The sequence below is a fragment of the Octodon degus genome, unplaced genomic scaffold, assembly GCF_000260255.1.
Source record: "Octodon degus isolate 3935 unplaced genomic scaffold, OctDeg1.0 scaffold00220, whole genome shotgun sequence".
NCBI lineage: Eukaryota > Metazoa > Chordata > Mammalia > Rodentia > Octodontidae > Octodon > Octodon degus.
Window position 1 is genome coordinate 2127531 of NW_004524796.1, and position 8080 is coordinate 2135610.

General features: G+C 41.6%; 1 non-coding gene across 1 annotated transcript; it reads left to right on the top strand.

The window, feature by feature from the left end:
- Positions 1 to 2320: 2320 nt before the first annotated feature.
- On the top strand, positions 2321 to 2449 carry LOC111813760. Its single transcript, XR_002818933.1, has one exon. It is a non-coding gene; the product is annotated as a small nucleolar RNA SNORA11 (small nucleolar RNA).
- Positions 2450 to 8080: the final 5631 nt, after the last annotated feature.

The following is an 8080-nucleotide window of genomic DNA, read 5'->3' on the forward strand; positions in this document are numbered from 1 at the left end:
TCTCATAGAGAACAATGATAAAGCACTTGATTTTTTAAAAGAGAATAAAAAATAGCAAATAAAAACACTGGAAAAGATGCAGAATCAATAATATAAGATATTCAGCATGTCCTTTAAGGGAACAGGTTAGAAACTAGTCCTTTAAGGGAACAGGTTAGAAATGCTGTTGAAGTAAAGGCACATGATCTATTCATATATCACCTTTTATGACTACAGAAGAGAAAATATGACCAGATCAAGGGCTACAGATTAATCATCTTTCATCTCAAATTAATTTTCCACATAAATATTTCTGCCTAGAATGTACTTATTCTCTCTCTTTTTCCTCTTAGATACCATTTCCAAGAATGCTCAGAACCTACCGGATTTACTTGTCCTCCCTCAACTTCATTCTCTTTTTTTTTTCTATTAATTTCATTGAGAAAGAAATAGCAATGAGACAATTTTATAACACATTAATAGGACAGTTATAATAATTAATACATTGCATATTGTCTTTATAGTAGTTATTCATAGTACAAGATGCAGACATGATTGACTTCCTTCTCTAAAGCTGGTCTCCTTCAGGTTCCCCTTGCCAGTCCTTTGATCTTACCACACCATCAGCAACTCACAGTCTCCCCACTGCATCCACCACTACAGACCAGATCCTCCCCACCCTAAAAAAAAAAAAAAAGAAGAAAAACAGCTACAAGCATTTCTTTCTCCTCATCTAAGATTGCAGTGAATGTCCACTGCCCACACATCAATTATCAACTCCTCTCCTTGGCATTTAGTCTTCCAACGCATGGTCTCATGTTAGCTTTCAATCTCCTTTTCCCTTACAACTGCTCCACAGTCCAGAAATTCTGGGAGTTTTGCTATTTCCTAAGTGTCCCCAGCATTCTGCCATGTATGCAGGGTTTTTTTTTTCCCCTGATAACTGCTTGATCCACTTAGGACATCTTTTTAACTTCCATGACAAGCTGTAGAGTTCATACCCCTTCCTCCAACACAACCTTTTCTAAATGTATTTTCTTTTTTTCATTTATTTATTTATTTATTTATTTATTTAATTTTATTTTTTTTGCAGAACCGAGGAATGAACTCAGGCCCTTACGCTTGCTAGGGAAGCGCTTACTCCACTGAGCCATCTTCCCAACCCCTCTAAATGTATTTTCTGATCTCCAAATGGAGAAAAATTTTTCATCTAAACCTTTTAGCATTTTACTCATATCTCCACCATGGTTCTCACATGCCACATTCAGCTATATATTCCAGCTTGTTATTTACTGTTTAATTCTTCCTTATAGGTATGAAAGGTTCTGCCTTACCTGTGTATGCAAGAAGAAATGCCAGCCATGCAGAAAATAAACCCAGTAATTCTATTTTATCTGGTTATGTTCTATAATCTCCGCAAGGATGGCTTTATGTATCTATGACAAAGTTAATTTATAAATTAGGCACAGTAACAAACAATAATAAAATGGAATCATTATGATAATATGCTGTGTAAAATTATGTGAATGTGGTATCTTTGTATCTCAGTGTATCCTATCACACTATGCTGCATTTTGGGATCACAGATCACCATAGATAACTTGAAAATACAGAAAGCAAAACTTCAAATAAGCAGTTCCTATAGGACACCCCTCTGTTGAGTGGAATATGAAGAAAGGCCCAAGAGGAGGGAAAATGGTACATATCCATGAAAAACATGCCTTAGGGCACCAGTGAAATTGCTGGCCTAATGGGGAGCAGGGGGAAATGAGGATGAGTGTGTACACTTAGAATAATTTTCGATGGCCACACTTTTGTTGGAAGACTCAATCTCCTTGCATCAAAAGTTCTAATTCCTTTATGGTCTTTTTACAACTTGCATTTTCTCATTTGCTGCAGTGCTTGAGTTCTGCATATACCCATGCAGACCCAACTCTGCATTCTAAGAGGGCATGGCCATGCCAACTTGCTTACCTTCTCTTGTCAGTGTTTGGCCGAGAACCTGACATTGGCTGGGTGATCAATAAATATGTTCCGATTAAATTAAGAAAAATTATGAGTCATTAACACCCAATCAAGATTAAATGTGGTCATCTACATTGATTAGCACAATGTTTGCATATACAACCATCACTAAATATTATCTCTAGTCCTCTTTCTTTCATTTTATGAACTCCTCATGCCTTAGTTCAACAAATATGACCAACTCTTCTCACCTACTGGAGATAGAATTGCAAACAAAAAAGAGAAAAAAATTCCTGCTCTTTTGGAGCATGCACCTGAATGAAGGGATATGTAATTATCTTTTGGGTGATTAGGGAGTCTTAAGAATGAAGTCTTGTGGGTGTGCTCAGATCAAGTGGCCTGAAGAATGGCTTCTCTGTTTCCAACACACCCAACAGGAATTTAGGGTCACTGTGACAAGGGGCACAACACTTGTGACTTTCCTGTGAGCAAAGGTCCCACACATGTACTCTATACACTTCCACTTGGCTTCTGGACAGTACCAATGGGACAAGGCTATGCAGCATTTAGTGAGGGAGGTGGGCATTGTCCACTGATCCATGGTGATCCATGGAAGTCCTAGAAGTAAAGACTGAATTCTCTTTTCAATAAATTAAAAATAATAATAAATAAAAATAATTCCTCTTTCCAAAAAAATGAATGAAGTCTTTAAGAAAAAGGGGCTATAGCTCAGACAGAGGCCCTGGAAGGAGACAGGAAAGGCTGCAGGAAGGGGAGGCCAATTGCATTAATGGAGGAGTGAAGCAACCTAAAAGTAAGTTACACAGTGAAACAAGTGGGAACAAGCAACATTGGTACACACGCCCCCACTGGACCTAAGAGATCCAAGAGTGGGAACTGGTGATGATGAAAGTTTCCAACCTTGCTGCCTTGCTGTGTTGCTCCAAATAGGGAAGCTGAAAGGACAAGCTGCTGTGTTTGCTGGGCTTTAGTGCTCAGATACAGCAGGTTCAATTAGGGGGACACGTCTCTGAAAAGGGGGAGCAACATGTAGGGGAAAATACATAACTCATAAATGAAAGTATGGATTTAACATGGAGATGACTCCTTTCTTATCTACTACAAATTTCTCTTACATCATTTAAATAATATAAAACATGATATTACATATGTCTGCTCAATTCCTTAGAAATGTGCCCCTGCACAGATTTCTATCCTATCTTTTTAGTTTGTTTGATAAGTTATTGTATTTTATTTTAAAATTCAATTACATGTTTATATGCACTAATAATCTCTAATGTTTTATTTTTTGTTTTAAAACATCAAAGATCCTTTACTGGCATCTATGGGATGGAAATCAAGACCCAAGTGATCTGCCCTGAAGAGATGTTATTTAATTTAAGAATTTCTTTTTTAAAAAAATTTTTTTATTCATTTTAATGAGAAAAAAGATAAAATGGCAATGAAAGTTTCAAAACAGGTCAGTGGGACAGTTACAATAATTAATACATTGCATATTACTGTCTTTGCAGTAGTTATTCAGAGGACAAGATGCAGACATGATATCTAAATAATGTTAGTACAAACCTCATTGAGCTAAGATAAAGTAGTTGTATATCGATCCTATCTTGTATACACATACATATATACATATGCATTAATAATCTCTAAAGTAGGTATATGTATTTCACTATAAAATGGTCCTTAACTTATAACCCCTTTTCTTGTTTCGTTTGTCAGAGTGGGTGTTCCATTGCTGTTAGAGAAGCTGTATTTGGAAAAGTCTTTAAAGGATCTTTTCATACTTGATGCCAGACCAAAGATTGTAGGTACTTGAATGCAGCAAAATAAGCCAATATAGTCCGATAGTCCATAATAGTAATGAGTTACCAGCACAACTGGCTATTGTCCAAATTTGTTGACTTGAGCCTTTTACAGCTCAGCATATTGATATAGCTTTACTTTTTATGCCTCGTGATTACACTTTCCTGCTGGATGGCTAAGACCAAGTTAAAAGACCTATATAACTAAATATGTAACTTTTGCTATCTGATAAGGTCAGTCAAATCCCCTCAGGATTTACCCTGGAACTATGTACGCATCTTTCTTTACAGTTGGTAACACTGTATGCACTTACATGTTACTTGTGAACTGAATTGATTGACAGTTAGCAAGCTCTTATCATCAAGGCAAAGACAAAAGTTGGAGTAAAGAAAGACCTTGATTGAAGTTCTTGCTCCTCCTTACCGCTCCTATGAGTTACACAATGAGAAAATCGTTGTCCTGAGTCTTAGACACCATGTGTGTGAAATGGTCAATTAAATCTATCTTGAAGAATGCTGTGAGCATATTAAATTAAATACATACACAGCGTTTGTCATCCAGTAGGTACAAAAACTAAAGCACTACTGAGATAGTAGAATAAGGCAGGGCAAAGTGGCTGGGGAAGCGGATGACTGGTTAATTACAAAATCCAAGCAGGCATGTGCTGAACCATCCCCCAAATCCCTGCACATGGGACAAGAGCATGCTAGCTAACTTCTACTGTCCTCAGGAGAACTAGAACAAGCTTTGGACAGGCTGACCTAGAATTGACACCAGAATGAGGAGACACAAACACACAGTTGCAACTGAGTCCTCCACTGCTGTGTTCTCTCTTTCTCAGTCAGTAGTCTGCTGTCAGGATGTACACTGCTGTCTTCTTTTACTTGGCACAAGCTTGCTCTGCTTCATTTCCCACCTTTAATAAGCAGAAATCCTTGCTACCCTTTGTGCTCATTTTGTCCAATTCTTTGTTCAAGAAGAAGACCCTAGCAACCACCCCTGGAAGGAGATGCCAAAACCCAATAACACTTGTGTTAATTATTATTTTTTAACCAATCCTCTTATGTTGTGCCACAATTTTTAATCCCTCATTTTGTAAGTATAAATTTTAACTGATACATAAATGTTACACACATCTACAGTGTATATTTCCAACCCTCTCTTTTTACTCAGCTTCTCACTTCTAACATTCCACTCTGACAGTCTGCTAGGGGACCTCTTGACATGGTCCCCTGCCAGCCAGCTTTCCCTAAGCCTCCATGGGCCACTAAGCTCCTGTCCACATGGCTGGCTGGTCTGTCAGATCAAGTTGCCCAATTCATCTGACATCACCACAGCTTGCAAATTCCAAAATCACTGCTAGTACTTCAGATGTGGTAGTGTTTATGCCTGCCCTACAAATCACAGGATGGTGTCCTTGTTTATATGCAAGGTGCATCAGGCATAGCCCAGCATTTAAAACTACTTCTGAGATACGTTTTCAGAGTAATCAAAAAATAAATATGAAAACCAAGAAAGCCATGTCTGTGTACTGTTTACTTCCAAAAGGTATCTACACATGCAGGTAGTATAGATAGCAGGATGAATTAGCATACTCAAGGGTGTTCATGGAGACAGATGGATTTTCTTCCCTCATGACTTTCATCCCATGGGTGAGATGTTGTGCCAGGCACTATGTGTTTTATCTCAGAATGAATTAAATTATTTCCAAAGTCTTATGCATTCTACAAGAGTAAAGGGGTGTTCTTGCAATTTTCAAATCTCTATGACCTCTTTCAAACTAAGGCAGTTTCTAATAGGAAAGACACATTGGATGTTGCATGTGTGTATGTGTACACAGATACACATACACACACACATATACACACATGGACTTTGTAACATACATATGCATCAGCTATGACAAGAAAGCAGCCAGCCAGCCACAGTTCCTAAACTACAGAATAGTACAGGTCGGGAAGAAAGGATATTTCTCAGATGATGAGCAGGGCCAGTACCCATCCCCAAATTCACCACAGCCCTGAGGAATGTGCTGTGGGTGCCCATGGAGCAGGTTGCCACACCACACCAGAGCCTTGCCCTCCTTTCTGCCTTGAGTCAGTTAGCAAGTGTCCCCCCTCTACACCAGCTCTGGGATCAACATTCCACGTGGGAGGAAGTTTCACCTTCCCTTCCCCCACAGGGAAATAGCTTTTCTCATCCTAAGGGTTCCAGGCACACTCACAATGGTGACATTTGCTGGGCAATGGCTGGAATAAAGGGCTCTCAGAAAGCAGGGCGGTAACGTGAGGCCTCGGCTAGCCCAGGAATGCTCTGGGGAAGGACCCTAAGCCTCTCAGTGAATTGGAGAATAAAGAAAGCCACAGCAGAAGAGCCGGCCCCATAGGGTCTTGCAGCCTGACCTTGACAGCACCCTTTGCCAGAACTGAGATGAGGTAAACAAAATATTGGCTACAAGAGGCTCCTACAAAGAACTAACATAAATCTTTTACTAGCCTTTAAATTATATTTTTCTTAAATGCCAGGTAATCTCCAGTACTCTGCTTCATAGAAAGTACAAGAAATAGGAAAGATTTTTTCACAATATGTATAGATGTAGAAATCTCTCTATCTATCTATCTATCTATCTATCTATCTATCTATCTATCTATCTATATATATATTAGAGTAAGTTATACAGAAGCCATACATTAATCTCTGGGGCACTCCATATATCTAAGTACTCAAAGAAAAAACTGCTGTTTCTCAATTTCTGCTCTAATCACAAAGAGATGTCTCTTCAGGGGACCGCTGTACCCTTGGTCCTGCTTGTTCCTAATACTGAAACAACAGCTCTGGTGTGGAGCGACTTCGCCAAAAAGGTGAAGGTGATCAAATCTGACCATTCCGCGTGTCCTGCAGCCCAGTCTGGGGGCAGTTTTATCTCCATCTCTCCAGACCAAGTACACGAAATCTTGTGAAAAACAGGTCCGTTTTTCACCTCCCCACAGAATCCTGCACTGCCCTGACATTAACACCTAAAAACTATTTCTTCCAAACATTTCAACATTAGAGTTACATAACTGCCTTTCATTCGAAGCCATTAATCAAATTGGGCTTCTCAAACAGCACCTAATTAATTCTGTAATTGGCTCAGATGATACCTTTAATGACTTCCACTAGGAAAAAAGAGGAAAAGAAAAGAAAAAGACAAAAAAATAAAAGTGTGATCATTGAATTTGATTTTGAAACTACAGGCGTTTAGTTTCCTCTTTCACCCAGAACTTTCAGATCGAGTTAAGCGTCGGGTGTGGCTTCAGGGAGGAAGGGGGAGGCGCAGGAGACGGAGGAGAAGGGGGAAGGGAACTTTTGCAAGAAAAGCCTCCGCAAAAGCATTCGTGATCCAATAGACCTGCACTTGGCGGCTCTCCAAGACCTGAACAAATTTCTTTTCTGCTGGGGAAAAGTTCAAGCACTGGAACTACGCCAGGCTTTGGCAAGTTCTGAAGAACTTTGGGGCGCTCCTGCCTCCCCAGGACTGCATCGCACAGATCAAAGCGGTGGCCCAGCTCTAAGCCGGTAAAACTCAGAACAAAGGCTAGCCGGGCGGAGAGAATTTCCTATGGATCTCGTCTAACGGTTTCCCCTGCACCGCTAAGTAGCCCTTGGGAGCAGTGATTCACGGCCAGTGACTCAACGGCCCCACCCCTCTCCCCTGGGCTTTCCCGGGCCACGCTCTGGAAGCTCCCGCCATCTAAGGCCAGAACGACCCCGTTAGACCCCCAAAACAAGACGTCCCCAGACCAGATGAAAAAGGCTCAGGCCGCAGCAGCCCCTCTTCCCTACAGCGCGTCTAGGTCCCGCGCTCTGATCTCTTGCGCCCTTTGTTTCTTTCCTCCGCGCTTTCTGATTTTCTGGATCCCTTAGTCCCCTCTTCTTGCTCCCCTCGAGCGTCTCCCCACCCACCCACACCCAGCCGACCGCAGCCCAGCTGCCGCAACCCTCCCGCCTTGCGCACCTCCGCCCACGCCCCTTTGGCGCTGAGCCAGGGAACCCTGAGGTTCGTTTTCCCGCATCCTCGCGCATGGGACCCTGCCTTTTGCAGCACCCAGGGGTAAACAGAACTTGGGCCACCACCAAGAAAGCCCCTGAAAGTTCCAGCCCAGCCTAAGAAGTAATGGGATTGCGCTCACTCGAGGGAGCCCGGGCTGCAGCAACCCGCCCACCTCCCCGCTTCTCGCCGGGTCCCCATTGGCTGGCGCGCTCCGCCGCTAGGAGGGCAGTGGGAGGGGACCCTCTTTCCTAGGCGGGTTATAAAAACAGCGCCCTAGGC